The 18239-nt window shown below is 39.0% G+C and overlaps 1 protein-coding gene across 1 annotated transcript in view; it reads right to left on the minus strand.

The window, feature by feature from the left end:
* TMEM117 (transmembrane protein 117) overlaps window positions 1–18239 on the minus strand; it is a 221393-nt gene that overhangs the window by 106092 nt on the left and 97062 nt on the right. The window lies entirely within an intron of this gene.

Consider the following 18239-nt stretch of genomic DNA (forward strand, 5'->3'; position numbering starts at 1 on the left):
CAGTTTTGTGGGCCACTTTGATTAAAACCTCAGTAAAAGGTATTCAACCATTTACATTTTACTGACACATTTGGCAGAGAGGTCTCTCCTGCGCTGAAGAGGAGCACACATATCAGAGAGTATGCATCAGTACTGCATAGCAAGCACGGTCCTCGGTGCCAGTGAGAGCTGTAAGCTTGTACACTGTCCCCTCTGAGCATCAAAACAAACTACATCATTGCAACAGAGACAACAACATGCATGGGGTGTGCAGGACTTACCCCACTGACCATGATACAAGAGGAGAGCGAAGCAATTGTGCTAATGCTAAAAAATTCAACCAGCACTAATGTTTATAATTATTATTACAGCATACCCTTAGCATTGTACAGCTTGCAAAAAAAAAAAAAAAAAAAAAAAAAGCCAGTGAAAAGACACAGTGCCTTTTTTACAGCATAGAGGTGTCAGAGAAAACAAAACACAGAAGATAGATAGAAGTACAATAGATGAAGTCATCATAAATTAAGTGGGCAGATTTTTAATTCCATGTGAAAGAACTGGAGTTCGATGTGTACTGAGAGGCTGTTCAGTCTAAAAACACTGGGCAAAAGACAGAATGAACAAATGACAAAGGCAGAAAGAAATCTGAAAAGTTTAAGATATTGCTGTGTCTTGCACAGAAAGGAGGATGGCAGGAAGGGAGACAGGCAGAACTTGAAATAAAAGATATTTGGGAACCACTAGGAATCCCAGAATACTGACACACAGACATAAGAGTAGAAAAAGACAACCTTTTTTGCAGCTACAGTTTGAAATGAATGACAGGGTATGAGTTTAAAAAAAAAGCAACCTAAGAGGAAAAAGCTAATTTCTGAGGTAACAGATTATGACAGTGTGGTCCAATGGCTAGATTTCAGAGCTTTTAATGCAAAACCCACATTACAGCTAACTTCTCAGTACCCTTTGTTATCCCTTCTTGTCAAATAACTGGAATTTTGTAATCCTTGTTAGTAATTTGGGTTTCTTTCTAGCAATACAAGGCTTCATTCCACTGAGTACCTAAAAAGCCTTCAATAACCCAACAGAGCAGCAGCACTTAACCTTCAACGTTAGAGTGGCATGCACCTCTTACTGCACCAGACCTTCAGCTCCCAAATCCCTATGCCTTTCCAAAGGTGAAAGAAGATGTACCATTGACCTGACAAGATGCCAGAGGTATGCCCTCACAGAGGAATAATCAACCAATGTTGACATCTGTTCTGAAGTCATTCCCAAATATCTGGCTTGGAGCATCATGTGGCTGATTCAGGCCTCTCATGCTACCTCAACACATTTAATAGCCCTTAGTCTACTAAATAGCATAAGATAACCTTGGAAATAAGTTAAATCAATATAAATAGCAGGTTAGCAAAGCATGAATAAACATTGTAGATGGTATAGGCCCAGTCTGGCTTTGGTCATGCCAACAAGAAGAAGGTGCCTGGAAATCACTGCAGGATAGGAGATTCAGGAGAAATCAATGAGCTGAGGCTTTCTGTGCTCACAGGCCAGCTTAGTAATAAATAAGGTGTATTTGTTTGCCTTACACAAGATTAGGACACTTTGGTATTAATAATATTCGGTTGCCTCATAAAGATTAATGTGGTTTTGTATTAGTAATGAAAGAACACAAAAAGGCTGTCTCTCAGGCATAGTACTGAATCTGTGCACACACACACACACACACACACACATTATTATCTATAAATGCCCAGAGACCTTCTTTGAAATGAGTCTTGAAATTTAGATAATTTAAATAACATTTCTTCTTAACAGTCTTGCTAACTTCAAGGTAAAATTTAAAGTTCTGGAGGATACACAGTCATGCTTGTTCCCATTACCATCCATACAATCCTCAGTTTCACACTGCTGTTATATGTCAATTCTTTATGTTTTATTTGCGTTATAGTTTAATTTATTCACTGCTGCATGAGCCTCAGACTTTATGTGAAGCTCTTTTAATGTTTTACCAGGAAAGCCTTGCCACTCTGGAAGTATTCCTTTACCTTCTGTAGTTCTCAAGGGATGTTTAACAGCAAACATTGCTATGCTTTAACTCTGCTAGTTTGTGGGACAACTTCTGGTATGTCTGTACCCCCTGTATCCAGACACGTAATTTTAATACCTTGAATGTAAACATCTAAATCTGAGTCACCCTACAATTCCTTTATTACCAGTGCAGAGAAATAAGTAGTTTTACAATGTGATTCATTTGCATAATTTCAGATATCAACTATACTCCAATGACTTAGCAGGCCTTTTTCTCTCCATTGATCATTAATATAGCCCAGAAAATCATCTCAGGTTAAAAGGTCAAAATCTGTAGATGTCCAAATTTAAATCATACCACTTCTATGACCAAACCACCATTTGGTTGCACAAATCCTACCTTCATTCTCTGCGTCAAGTATTAACCCAGGCAACACACAGATATCCCCACTTCCCACTTCTCCTATAGTGAAGACCACGCGGCAAGTGGATAACTTGGGACTTTATTTACACTTTAGATGGTGTAAAGCCATACAGGTGTAAAGCCTGTCCCTCATCTGCTGTGGATATTCTGGAGGCCTATAAGAGATACAAAGAAGTGCGCGCAAAATATGTTTGCAGTCTTGAAAAGCATGGGCCTGCCTAATACAATACTTAAGTGTCATAACTTGAGCTGTACCTTGCACTGGTGCTGGACCTTTGCCGGTGGCACACTGATGTAATCATACCTACAAGGTATGTCCTCATTCTGATAATCCTTCTGACAGTGCTCTGTCCATTATGAAGTAGATTATGTTGTCTATTAACTCTACTTAGGTTGTTCCTTTACTATAAAATTGGGGTGTTGGGTGGTAAAACTAATTGTTGTGGCATCATATGATGAGCCAAAAATTTAAGCAAAGATCCATCTAATTTCAAATTAAGAGAACTGGAATACGAGCCCTGATTCTTCACAATTAGACAACAGTACAAACTCCGTCACCTTGGTAGTCACACAAGCATAAAAGGAATGCAAAGCAGAAAAGCAGACAGGCCAGAGGTCTCCAGAAATGGGCACAGAACAAACCTTCACAGAAAAAAGCATGTATTCTGTGGTTCATACACAGCTGAAGCCAGGAGAAAGGGAAGCACTGGCCAGGGCATCCACCACTTGGAAGCATCCCTTCACCTACATACAAGTGATGAGAAACCTTATAAAATGCTTTAGTCACCAGCTAGAATAAAAATCCAGAGCAGCTCCTTACATTTATGTATCCCCAGTGCACATACGTGCCACTTCAATTTTCCATAAAAGAAATTATTCAGTATCTTTGCACAGACAGATACCTTTTAGATACATTGGAACACTGCCATCAGTGGAGATCAAGAAAACAACTTCACTTAAAGATTTGAGGAAAACAGTGATGGGACAAATATAAAGCTGACAGCAGGCTCTCATCTCAGCTCCATCACCAATTCCCTACATGACACAGACAAGCACCAAAGCATTTTCAACTGCAAGATATAAGGACTGAGAATCTGCTGCCCAAAAGGAATCTTTTTGTCATCATTTACACTAATATAAAGGTCAGTGTAACTTTATTGGAAGCCGTGGGTAACGCCTGATTAATTTGGCCTCAAAAAGCTTAATCTCTTCCCTTTTCCTTGCTTCAGTTCTCTATTGTAAAACAGGGGGATATTAGCATACCTATCTCCAAGAGTTGCTATAAAGATCAATCCCTAATGTCTGCAAAATGCAAAACCTTTTTTATTACTGCCAGTGTAGGAGGCAGTGATTTCTTTTGTGATTTGGAGAAGCGTAGTACTGTAAGAAATTACAAAAATAGCTTTTTAATGGAGGTTTTAAAGGTACTTACAAAAGTTTAAGTGAAACTCGACAATCTTTCTATCCATTTTAAAAAGTACTTCAAGTTCCCATTTCAAGTAATGCAAAATAACAATAAAAAGAGACCAAGACAAGATTAGACTCATCTTACTGAGTGCCTTATATTAAATGAAGTTTTATAATGAATTTTAATTCAAATCCATTGAAACTTTTTATTTTAATATCTCAGTTTTTAAGAAGCAATTGTGTATTTTGTCTGCTGCAGTCAGCAGAATTGCACCAAAGCTAGACTTGGGTTTTGGCAACAAATAGCTTTTGGAAGCCAATCTATCTGATTTTTTCTGTAGAAACTGTGTTTGAATGTGTTGAATTTTCAGTGTTTCTTGAGTACAATCACAAGTATGGATATTGAAAAACTGACCTTCTGGCTAGAGTATCATAAGTCTAAGTTTGACAGTTCCTAAGATTTCTCCATTTTAGGCTCAGTTTTACTGTCATCTTCCGTACATACAGGGTGGAGTTAGTGATTTCACTTATAAGTCAGGAATTCTCACTCAATTTGATGCAGGGTTCTTAGCAGGGTGGATTAAGAGAAGACTTCTCACAGCATATTACAACAAATTCATATATTATGCAGTACCACATGGGAAAATTAATTCTGCACTGTATTTACACAAGCACTTGCTTAATTGCTCTTCTGATATATTATATTGATCTTCAGAATGTGTGGGTTGAGTTGATCTATGGCAACACGGGATACTATTTTTCAGGTACTGTAGCTGTTGTGAGAATAAGCTTCTTTTATTTTTAGGCATAATTCAACACAAAATGAATGGTATTCTGGTAACCTGGACATTTAAACCATTTCTTTCTGACCATAGTCTAAATATATTTTCTCTACAAAACAGCATCAGACGTGAAATCCAGACAATAGGAATTTATCATTGATTTCAGTTACGATGATTACACTCTAGGGAATGTGAAATGAAAAGCGTAAAAAGAGAAGACATAAGTCTATACAGAAGGGAAACAGACACCAGATGCATCTGCAGCTTCTTCCAACATCATAATAAAGTTTCTCAGCCGAACACCCATCCCTCAAAATAATGTAGTTTAAGATCAGCAATAGTCTCTTCTTAGTTTACCAGTTTCAACCACGCTCTCCCTTGTAAAGCAGTACGGATTTTATACATAATTTTGTTAGGAAAGAGTGCTGTGATATGCTTTTTCATAATAAAACATCCTTATTTCCTCTTTTCCTTTTACAGAGTTTCTAATAGTTCATCCTACAGACCCCGAAGGAATTCAGAATCAAAGAAATGCTTTGCTGTGTACCACTGCCATCTGCTGCTAATCTCTCCCTGTAGATACAGAAGGTCTTATTTCACCATATATTTAATCCACTAAAGATCTTCAGCTGAATTTGCATGGTCAGTTCAATATTCTTCTATAATACTTATCAAACAACCTCTTCCCATTCCATTATAGAGCTTCTCACTGCACATCTTGGCAGATTTATTGAGCTAATGGCTTCAGTTTCATTTCCAGCAAGAAAATTCTTTTCTTCTGCCAGTCAGTGAAAAAGGTTTGTGCTTGCAATCTCATACAGAACCAGACTGTTCCAGAGGGGAAGTGTCCATCTTAAAGACTCCAACAGTTTACACATTTGCCATCTGTACTCAAAGATCTTCAGTAAGAACATGTTATTTCTAGAGTCCCACTTCTGCAGCACTTCTGACACCCACTCATTCACACCATTTCTAAGGAGTACATCATGTCAGAAGGCAGAATTGCTGCATAGTTACTTTAATTTATATGGTTCTCTGACTTGAGTTTCTAAATACATGTAACCAGGGTATATCAAAGATCTGCTGCATAAATACCATTGAGAAGCAAATACAATTCTACATGAAAAAAAGTAAAGGAGAGCATGATAAAGAGGAAAAGAAAATATAGGACCCCGAGTCTCACTGGTTTATAACTGTATGGCTAATTGAAGCTACAAAACAAATCAACTGGACAAGATTTGAGTTGCAGGAAAACATATCTTCTCCCTTACACCTTGTCTTTCGAAAAAGATGTAGCCATATCTTTCACCTACAACATTTGGAGAACAGAATAGCTCCTGTTAATATTTGACATGATCCTTCATGCATTTTTAAAGCATCTCAGAACACTAGAGATTTCAGAACAGATGTCATCACTGTTCTGGAATTAAAAGAAACTTTATTGTCAGAATAAAATGCACAGATAAGTCTGAGATAAAAAGGAAGCAAGTATTGGGCCTCAGTTTCATGTTCATCACAGTCAGAAGACAGTCAACTTCTAAGCACACCACTATACCATTGTCTAGGTGGATGGTTCTTGGCTTTCTAGCTCGCATTCGCCCTCTGTCTGGAATAGCCCAGTTCCTTACGCCCTACACACAGGCACACGTACAACACAGAAAAAGCCATCACTAAACCATCACTGGCTAGTGAAATCAGTGAGGCATGCTGTGCCCATACAGGCTACCCGGGCAAGGTACCGTGGATTTTTTCACCACTTTTGCAGAATTCTCACCTGCCTGATGAATCTACTTTTTCCATTATTTAGTTTTTAAGGGTTTTTGGAGGGTATAAGGGAGCACTATGACAATTAAGTAAGAAATAGGCCTTCTGTGTTTTAATAGTGGTATCAGCTACAATGCACTAACACAGAATCTTATCATGCACTAAGAGTTAACTCAGAAGTCCTCACAAGAGATAGCACTGGTTTCAATTTTATAATATCAGAAAATCACACAATAAATGTAATCAAAAAAGAAAAGACACTTCACTTCACTTTTCCAGTCAGACAGAGTTCCAAATTCTCAGGAGGAATGCAGTGTGTGTCAGGGCATTCAATACAAAACCTGTAGCATCTACACAGTAAACATCTGTTTCACTTTCCTGCACCTTCTGAGCCTCCTCCATTCTGCCTCACTTACTTCACCCCAGTGAAAAACAAATACACCTTGTTCCTACCCGATTTACTTTTTGCCTCTGTCCCTTCCCAGGAGGAAACTTTTTCCTTGCTTTGATCATGAAAAGCTCAGCTAGGCAGCTGGAGCAAACAAGCTCTGCAGTGGCCTCCATTGACAGTAGCTGTGGCTCTAGTTGTTGAAGGCTTCATGGAAAATGTACCTCTCCACCCTCTTTTACCTCCTGTCTTCTTCACCCTCCCAGACAGGCTGTGACGGCACCGCATTAACTTTCACTGTGAGCATCTCACGCTGACCAGTGCAGGATGCAGGACAATAAATGGGATGAATGAGTGGCATTTTCTAATACCGAATACTTGAATTCATTTGAACAGTGTACTTGGATTTGTTCCATGACCCTGCACCCAGAACTATGGAAGAACAGCATGCATACAGACAACATGTATATGTTGTCTTTAAATTAGGCTAATTAGAAAACTAATGCTAAAAATGTATCTCTTCCTCTTTTCCAGGAAACTAATGGAAAATTATTTCCATTTCTGGAGGATAACTACAATCCTCCTTACTTACTATCATTTCTGGCCTTCTATTAAGTCCTTTTTAGAACAAGTAAATCTTGTCAGACTAAGTGTTGGTTTTATATAAACAACTGCAGCTTCTAAAGAGTAAAAACAGGTTAATAACCAGCCACGTGACTATTCAAAATATTCAGTTCATATGTGAACTTATACCATTGCTACATGAGCATGGCAGCGCAAAAGAGCAAATGCTTCTGAAGGGGCACGCTGCTGCTCAGTACAGCTCCGTTTACTTTCTCGTTGCCTGCAGGACATCAAAAATAGGTATTGTTTAAATAACATCTACATCATCCGCAAACACTAGATGAAACAGTTCTAGGAGAGGTAAGAATAAATGTGGAAAATGAATGAATACAAAGCCCATGCATCTTAAAGATCTCCGGTTATCAGATCTCTTTTTACCCTCCGTGGTTTGTTTACTTGGGCTGTGGTTGAGGCTGGGCAGTAAAGTAGCACATACAGAAACAGTGAGACTACACAATTAACTACCACATCAATTATGGGCACCTGCATATGGCATATAGCTTTATGGAAGAATAATGATAGCTCTTCATGGGCATTTGGCCAGTGCTAGGACTGGAGACAATTTCCAGCTGGAATGTAGCTTGAGCTGTAATTGAAATGTGCTCCAATGATGGAAAGAAGCTCCACAGTAATCTTGTAAGAGGCAGCTTGCTGTCATCAGATCAGTTACCACGGTCAGTCTCAGCAAGCAGGGTCTAACTTTTTGGATTTGTCAACTCTTCAAAAACATTGTGGGGATTTCTGGTGTTGTCAACTTAAAAGAGAGACATCTATCTTGATGGCTCATCCCAAAGATAGGAGATGAAGGGAGGAATAACAAGCATGTTAATTTCTTTGACTGTGGTAGAATTTGGAAACTGAAAGTGCAAAGAATTTAAGATTGTTTTGTAGAGGTATCATAACCGGGAAGAATACTCCTACTGGAGAAGAGAAACATCCACATATACTGGTATCTCATGTACTTTGCTGAAGAAGTATCCAAGAAAGATACTTCCATCGAAAGTTGCAGCAGTGAACAAGTCACAAGGCTGAAACACTCAGCTCACAGGAGACTTCAGCACCCAGTTCAAGTCACCCTGAAAACCAGATCCTTCCAATGGAGAGCATTCTAATTAGTTCCACCAGAGCACTAAGCACAGTAGGGTAGAAGAAACTCATTGCTCACCCACTAAAGATTATTGGGTCAAGATTGCTACTAGGGGAACCTTGACTGACCATCTGCAGACTTTTGGTTCCAGTAGAAAACCCCACATCATCAGGACTGAGATCTGAAAAGGGGCTGAAGAACCTGACTGAGAACAGAGCTGAGAACCTGGGCTGCTTTTCTGAACAGAATCTCTCTAGCCAGCATGAAACAGCTCTGTTCTTGTGGTAAGACCATTCATCATCAACCACACTGCCTGGACCAGAAGCAGAAGGTCTGACATTACTTTTTGAGATAGGGATCCAGACAGCACAGAAATGTGCGTTCAAGGTCACAAAAATGTATGTATGAGTTCACAGTCCTTAAAAGAAAAACAGTGGGGAAAATTTCCCACCTATTTGAAAGAGATCCTAGAACTATTTTTGCTTGTCATAGAAAGCTGTCAGCGGCTGCTTTAGAGAAACTCTAGGATAAATTTTGGGGCCCAAATTTGGGCTTCCAATTCTTACTCTTGAGCTCTGAGGTAGAGCTGGCTGTGGCCTTCTTCAGAAGAAAATCCTAAGGCTTTTACTCCTAGATATACCAAGCGCATGTTTTAAAGCCCAGAAAATTGTTATCAACAAAGATACCTGCTGTGACGATGAGGTGAAGGAACTCACCAGCTGGGAAACAGACAGGGATGAAGTAACACCTCTGGCAATGCCTGGTCAGAATTCAAATGACAAGGTAACAGGGGAATACAAAAAACGATCAAGTTTGAAAAGGCAGATAATTATAATCTAGAGCATATGAACAGATGGCCACACCATCAATCAATGAATAAATAATAGTGCAATCTGACTTGATGGGATGATTGGATGAACTCAGATGACACCAGGCACACTCCACCCTATGTAGTAAGTACTAGCCATGAAGCAGAGCAGGATGTGAGCACATTCATGCCCTACAAAACTGAAAATACAAAATTAGCAGGTCTCATATGACTGGATGTATGAACAGTCATTGTGTCGATGAATTTACATGTGAGTTATCACCTGGAGATAGAACCACTAGCTACAGAATGACTCTGCTACTGGACTGGCCGTTAAGGAGAGGAAAGAAAAATGAAACAAGCAACACAGACGAACAAAAAGGCAACTGGCATTTTGTGCCTGCTTCTCTGAATGGAAAGAAACATGTTGCCACCAATGATGTTATTAGTCACATTCCTGTGCAGTCCTGGAAAGTGAGTTTAGTAACATTTGTCATCCACTTTGCTCCCTGCACTTCAGGCTTCATAGTTGAATTTCATTGCCACTACTGAAGTACAGCAGAGTTGTTAGTTGTACAGTATTTCAGACGCCACTGCAAATTCAATTACAGTTTTATTTTGTCATTTGATATGTCAGTGGAATAGAAACAATCAAGAAGATTGACACTGATCATAATCTGAATTGTCATGTCTAATCCTTGACAGAGGCATGAGTTAGAAAAGGTGTCAGTCATTCAAGACTCCTGACTCTCCAAACTACCTTGGAATGTGCATCAAAATGGTGGATTCTTCACTGCTTGCAAATAAAACAATATACTATGCTTTGCTGAACAGAATTTCCTGGACAGAAAAATTGCTTTTTAAGACTCACATAAATTTAAGAGTGAACATTTGTGGCTATTCTTTTATTTAAAAAGTTGCATACAAAATCCCAGAAACTTTATTATTTTTAATGATGATGTTACGTTTTCTTTCAGCGTATTTTTTATACTGGTGTCCTTCCCTGTACTAAGGAAGATGTCTTTTTAGTCACATTAGTATTTTATTTGCTATCTATTTGCACTGCAATAGTTTAGTGTGCCTGCTATTTTCAGCAACATGATAGTATTTGCAGCATCAAGGTTGCTCACTTTGTTTGAACACACCCTAACAACTCATACACATTATGAGATGAAATAAAAATAAAGAGGTACATCAACCTAGTTTCTGCACAGTGGCAATGAATCCTTCATTCCTCTAGGACGTCGACATAGATAGTTATGTCTCAGAGCAAATGAGGACAAGAATAATCTTCTCTCTTAATGGACACAAGGGAAGCACTTCAAAATCATTCAAAAGCTTGTTCTCCTATTCTACAAATAAATGGTGTTTTTCAGGATCACAATGGCAACAGTCAAAAGTAAATATCTCCAAATACAGTTAAAACTCTTGTCAATAGCTTGCAAGCTATCAAAGATGTTTTAATGGCAATAAGTAAACATCTATTCTTATTACAAAAATGAATAAAGAAGAAAGCAGACAGAGCATAATCTACAGGTACCAGGTATCTACCAGAATATAACATTAAGTGATGGATTTATTAAAGTGTAATGCATGTTCTACATTACTTCACCCTACACTGTACAGTATATTAGACCATTATGTTTCAAATTTCTAAAGCCCACACCAGCATTTACAAGGTCAAGATGAAGAACTAAGCAAGTATACGTTTGGGGCAGTTGAACACTTCTATCCCAAACTACAGCAATTAGATTGTGTCCACTGCCTGTACAGCAGGGAAGGAAAAAAAACGTGTTTCTCAGCAAGAAGGTCAAGAAGGGCCCAGATTCAACTAACGACTTTAGCAGATGGAGGTTCCTGTGTCCAAAATTATGATTCAAAAATTCAACCTAACTATGAAAATAACAAAAACTTGTTAAGACCCTCCCTGTTCAGCCTACAAGATCCATAGACTATGTAAGTTTTCAGGAAAGAGAGGTTACGTATCTATGGTCGATGTTCTCTGAAACATGTAATCCATGCACATATTCAGAATATATGTCTTACCACAAGCAGAGATGTTTTTGTCTTCAGGATAACATTGACAGCCATGTTCAGGCTCTGTTGATCCTTCTGCTATGTGCAAGAATATACAAAACAAAATATTCCCATCTTAATTTTTTTCACCTGCAAAGTGGTGCCCAGGCCATAAGACAAAGGGGTGTTGAGGGAAAAGGACAGAGAAAATTAATGAAAATGAGGTAAAATGAACATACAAAGTTTAACTGCTAGGAAATAAGCTCACTGTCTTTCACTGATAAGCCACATGAAGATGGCTCCATACTGTTCCACGCATTCATAGCTCCTGAGCTGGGACTTTTTGTCTTTCATGCGAACAGCACTTTCAGGGCCACCCAACATTGCCTGAATACCTCTTTAATGGCAGCAGGAAGCACTGAGGCTGTGAAAGGAGTCCTAAATGGCTGGCTCTGTAAATATCAGGAATAGGGTTATTTCAGAACAGGATTACTGAATGAGGTCAACAAAGCACATGGATAAAGGAGATGTGGTTGAAATAACCTAACCTGAATTTTCTAAAGGGCTTTTGAAAAATCCCTCATCAAAGGCTTCTATGGAAACCCAACAGTCTGAGCTTTAGGGAAGGTCTTTATGTTGATAAATAACTGGTTAAAAGACAGGGAACAGAAGGTAAGTAGGTTAGCCAGACAGCTCTTGCAATGGAGGGAGGTCATTAGCAGAGTTCCACAGGGATTTGTGCAGGGGATGCAGTCGTTCATCATATTCCTAAGCAACCTGGTAAAATGGGTGAGCAGTGAGGTGAGAAGACTTTATAATGATATTAAGTTATGCACAGTAATAAGGATGATGGCTTGCTGACTGTGAAGAACTGAGAAAGGTCCTTATGGAAGTAAGTCCCTAGGCAATAAAACAGCAGATGAAATTCTTTGTAGATGAATGCAAAGTGATGCACAGGGGGCAAAACAATTCTAGGATCATTTGTGAAACGATTGGCCCTCAGCTGACCATTACAGTTCAGGAGCAAGATCTTGAGGTTATAATAATATAGTACCATGAAAACATGGTCTTAGTGCCCCATATTGTCAACACCTCCCCGCCACGAATGTTAAGAACTATTAGGAAAAGAATAGAAAACCAGGGAATTTCATTATATCACTGTAAAACCCATAGTTCATTCACACCTTGAATACTGTGGGCAGTTGTGAGCTCCCTATGAAGAAGGACATAGCAAAACTGGAGAAATTGTAAAGAATGGCAATAAAGATAATCAAATACATGGAACAGCTTGTGTATGAGAAACAACTTACTAGGCTAGAGTTCATCAGCCTGAAGAAGGGATAAATTAGCATAACTATGATGTACGTCTACTAAAATCATAAACATTAGGGAGAAAGCATACAGGGATGAAGTGTTTGTTGTCTCTTCAGTAAAAAAATAAAGGCATCAAATTAGGTTAGTAGGAAACAAGTTAAAACAAACAAAAGGAGGTGATTCCTTATACAGTGACCTCTGGAACTTGTTGCCAAACAATTCTGTGGATGCTAAAAAAAGTACTTGGGCTAAAGGTGAGACAGGGCAAGAACAGGGAAGCAACATCCATCAAGAGTTATTATATACACAAAACATCAGTTGGAAGGAGTATTAGAGAACACTACCATATATGATTGACTTGTTCTTACTCTCCTGGTAGGCTTCTGCTCATAGCCACAGCTTGAGGCAGGATACTAGGTTGGATGGATTTTTGGTCTGACCGGGTACAACTGTTATGTTCTTACAGATGTACCCTGAGTTCTAACATGGTGCACATGACAGAAAGAAGTTCTGGTTTAGGAGTCTACAGATTTACTGTGTGCTTGCTTGGCAGTAACCATTCACTTAAACCTGTCAGCTATTGATGTTAATAGCATCAAGGACCACGTGGACAGGCTTCAGCTCTCTAGACTGTTCTTTATGAACCAGTCACAGGCCCCTCTACTAGCTACACTGTGACCAGCCATGTAAGACATGTTAGTCTCATAAAATGGGAAAATACAGAAGCCTCCTTCACCAGAGGATGAAGATAAAAAATGCCTAATAGAGAAATGTGAATGAAAAGAACTGAACAAAATCTATTTCTTTCACAACTAGCAAAGCCAAAACACATAATGGTGTGAGATTTGTCCTCTGGAATTGTAAGACTGAAAACCTGGTCCGTTTGGACAGATAAGTACATTTCCTAGAGCTTTTTCAGCTAGCACTGAAAATCTCAGAGAACAGAAAATCCTTCTCGCAGAAGAACAGGTAAGCTTTATCAAGGGGAGACGCATTCCACCACAAGTTATATGTTGTGATGTGTAGGCATGATCACCTAATGATGTGGTTCTTTTGCCTGAGAAACTTCACAGAAGCTCAGGCAACTTATGTATATGGGGGTCATTATCCAGTTCCACTAATGAGGAAAGGTAGGTGTGGATTCATCACTCAATAATAACTTTTTGAAATCTCAATACTATGTCCTGACAAGAATTCTTAGGTAGAAGGTCTCTACCTCCATATCCATCCATCCAAATGGATAGCACGTGTCTATGTCAGTCCTGGATAATGGGTCAGTGGAACAAGTGGTGACCTATCACCCTTCCATCCACACTAAGCTGGAAGTACTTCTTCCTAACTTCCTACTAATTCCTCTGCTAGGATGATGAAAGACAGAAATGGTCCTGGGAGTCTTCATGGTCCCAAGCGAGGGAAGAGTCAAACTGAAGTCAAATGAAGGTGTCAGAAAGAACAGCCAGGAATTATGACAATGACTCAGCTTACACTATAAGACATTGTGCAAAGTACTGTGCTAAAGCACAGCGCTGAGAGAAGTCTTGGCTTCTCCTGGTAAGAGAAGCTGGAACATGCTGGTACAGATTTGGTAAATACTAGTTTGATGAATAATAAACTAAACCATCCCTTGAATTTGTCATTGTTTCTGATGATGTGAGCCAGCAGTCTCTGCTGCTCAGTGATCTCTCAAACATTCTCAGTTCCCTCTAGCAATTAACAAGGGAAAAGAGAATCTCAATTAAATTACCTTTCAGAAGGAAGGTAAATGGGAATAGGATCCCTTGTCAAGAAGATCAGCCCCTGATACACTCATAGAGATTAGTGCCAGCCTCTGGCTGAAGTTGACTGCTTCAGCTTCTGATAATCCTAGCAAGCAAGGTCTTAACGAAGATATAACAAACTTTTACTGTTTAGACTCTTTTACACATATGTAGGGCTTGTAGGCAGGGATATGTCTTTAATGTAAATAGCAATGGCAGTTGGTAAGCAAATCTCTCAATGTGGTATGAGTATCATTCAGAGTGCAGGGCCAATATTTAATCTTTGGACAGCCCAAAGAGCCATCACTCAAAGTGGAGAACAACAGTTTTGACAATCTAAAAGCCGACAGTGCCTGGAAAGAAGGAGAAGAGCAGGCTGTTCCACCTCACCAGGAGGCTGTAAAGAACAGAGGAGGCTCTGGTTGTACTCTGCCCTCTGTGTCAATGTTCAGTGCCATCCACTCCTGTAGGTATACTCTGAGCATGCCATACCACACATGCTCAGGAGTGCATCCCTCACAAAAACACAGCTGCAGCAGGTTACTCACTTTTACAGAGAGGGTCAGGAGGCCACCCAACTCTAATCATCAGAGATTCTGCCCTGGAATCAGCTCCTTCCTCAGCCTGCTCACACTCTCCCAGAAGGTGGCCATAATTGCTAGTTTATAGGCTTGTCTGGGTGGTATCCAACCTTTTTTTCAAAGCTATCCTACGGTGCCAAATCCTGTGGTGTCTGCCTCAAAAGCACTCTCCATGAGAACAGAATGCACATTTTATGAGAGCAGGAGAGCGTGTCAAAGCAGGTGCAGAATATACTTCCCTGGCTACAAAAAGGAAAAAGTGCAGAGAGACGGTTAGTGTACTGAACCCATTCCCTTCTTCACAGACTTATTTAGAACATCTAACACTTACTACAGATTTCAGCAAAGATGATTATTGGTAGCAGAAGTTCCTGTCCAAAGGTACAAAGGAGAAGCTCCTGTGCACCCATAGCATGGCCCCATTCTCATTACACACAATGGAAAGAATATTGCTGATTTTATTAGGAATTGAATCAGACTCTGTCACCAAACTAGTCAGTGAGCTACAAAGTGTTGAGGGGGAAGGCTCACTTCTGCTTTCTAAATCCAAAACAAACAGTAATCCAAAACATATTTTCCCATTTCAATCACTTTCCTGATTTAATAAGCCTCTTCTCGCTGTACTAGGGCAATATTACTGTTTATTGATCATTAATTTTTAAAATGGAATCCCATCTGTTCTGCTTTATTCCTGATTATTTCCAAAGTTTCCAGTTAAATATGGAATAAGATCTTAATTCCAGTATGGTTCAAATACACTGAAGTGAAGGCTACATCTGCTTTTTCATCTTCTCCTTTGTAGTCTAAGGATGGGTGGCTTCTTTACAAAAACTTCTTAAACATTAGAAAATACAAGCACTGCTGTAAATGGGAAGATGTGCAAAGGTTCCTTTACAGGTTTGTTTTTAATTTCTTGTTTCCAAACAAGATTGGAGAACTTCATAAAACATAATAATCCCACAGAAGACTCATGTCACTTTGATATCAATTCCATGATGGGCTTGACATGCAGAAAGTCAAGCAAATTCAAATATTATAAACAACATTATAATTTCTGTTCATATAGAATAAGATTGCTAAAATTAGGCTGTGTGGGAGGTTTGCACCAATGTACATGCACATGCACCAATATACACGTCCTCTCTCCTCTGTTACTAATACCTCTCTACCTGACATCGTAGCTTTTTCTGATATCCCTAGGCTTAGCTGCCCTTAAACAATGTGATTTCCATTGACTGATTCATACACTTTGCCTAGAGATTTGCACTGCAGAAGCAATCTCACTAGTCTCTTTTGCTCTGAAGATCTAAACACCAATCACCGCACCTCTTAATTCTCCTCGTGCAATCAAAAGCCATGCCCTCTGCTTTTCCTGAAAGCTAACAGAACCAGTCTAGTTTACAAACAGCCTCCCCTTTCCAAACTGCCTCTGCAGTCTCTCCCAGTCTGTCTCCCATTCTTCAGTGATAACTCCATCCACCACTGGAATCTGCTGTGGCACAATCCAATTATGCCTCTGTTGCTGAAAAGACCTGAGAGGGCTTTGAGTACACAGAAAAGGATCAGGATTCTCATGCCTCTTGAATCCAGCCACTTCCATGCTTTATATAGTGCTGCATGTAACAGGTTTTTTCAAAGAAATGAGAAAAGAGGGACTGAAAAAAACTGAACATTATCTAATGTAGTGCAACTTGTATGTAATCTATGACTGGAGCTCTAAGTCACATATGTATGATGAACATGACCCCTTTCAATTCAGCTTAGCTTATGCATCATCTGTCCTTCCATAGTGGGATAAAGCTGTGGAAGCCCATTAAAAAAAAAAGGGGTCAAGCTAAAGGTATTCAGAAATAGCCATCAATTTTATTACTGATTCACAACAAATTCACATTAATTGTCAACATCAGGCAATGTACCAATTCTGCAATGTCCTTACTGTAATGTATGTACAGACGATTTGCTCCGTACTTGCTTCTCATGGCCACCATTTCACAGAGCACAATTTGTCTTGGACAAACCACTGACACATACTGAAAACATGCTGAAAAAATCCTTGATCTTTTTTTTTTTTCTTCTGTCTGTTGTACAGTATGTTCCAAATATATGGAGGACAGAAGACAAATTGACAGAAAGTCGGATGACCCTTCTAAGACTACTCCTACAGTTTTACAGACTATAGTCTTAGCATCTTACAGTCATTCCTGCTTGAAACTATTCCTATAGTGCTTTCTCCTAACACATACCACAGTCCTAAAATTTATCCACCTTGGCTTGTTTCTTTGCTTATGTCAGAGATTATTGCAGTCACTGGTTACATACAGTGCTGAGATCTTTTCCATCCGTGTTTATGTGCTAGGTGACAAACAGGCAATGTTCCCTGTGTTAATGGATTCCTCTAAAATTACATTGATTCTTTTGCGTAAACAAACAGAGGTATCAATGAACCATTAGAAAACAAAACTTTAGATTAATTAAAACCAATTCTGCAAGCTTAGAAATCATGGACTTATTTCCCCAATTGAAATGAATGTCACGGTCATAATTGTTAAAAATTCTTACCCACACTAATCATAAAAACCTAATCTTACTAAAATTAAAAAAGAAAAAAGGAATTTACTTATTATCACCTTGTGTTTAAGAAATGCTTTTCCTGAATAATAAAAACACGTGCACCTGCTTTATTTTGTTCCCAGTTAGCTGTCATTTTCTGGTTCGCTTTCACTAAGCTGATCTTTGGGTTGCCCGTATTTCAGGAGAGAACCTTTAGAACAGTTATAATCCAAGTAAAAACTTTATTCTTCTAAATCCTAAATTAGAGACAAACTTAATCTGATGGTTTCACATCAAACAGGCTACCTTCAAATTCTGAGATGTAACTGGTTTGTTTTCTTTCTCTCATCTCCATTGCTCTTTGTCACATCTTTCAGTGAATTTTTCTTCTTTTTTAATCCTTTTCATTAGACTTGTTTATCTGTAGCTGTTACTCACTGTTTCACCAGATAGCAAGCCATGATGTTATTTCACAGCAAAGAAGGGCCACCGTGCTGTCCTCACAGAAGTCAATGGCAAAATTCCCACTCACAGCAGAAGAAATGAAATATTGTTCTGATACATTTTAACTGAAACTCTTCTGGACTCCCAGCTAATTAAATACCCTGCCATTATGCTACTTTGCCTTTGTTAACTTTCTACTTGTCTGGGTTGAAATACTTGAATACTTCAAGAAATTGAGTTTTCTTTCTTCTCTTCTCCTCTTTACCTTGAAATCAACAAACATATT

Source organism: Platalea leucorodia (assembly GCF_965183815.1).
Source record: "Platalea leucorodia genome assembly, chromosome: 4".
NCBI lineage: Eukaryota > Metazoa > Chordata > Aves > Pelecaniformes > Threskiornithidae > Platalea > Platalea leucorodia.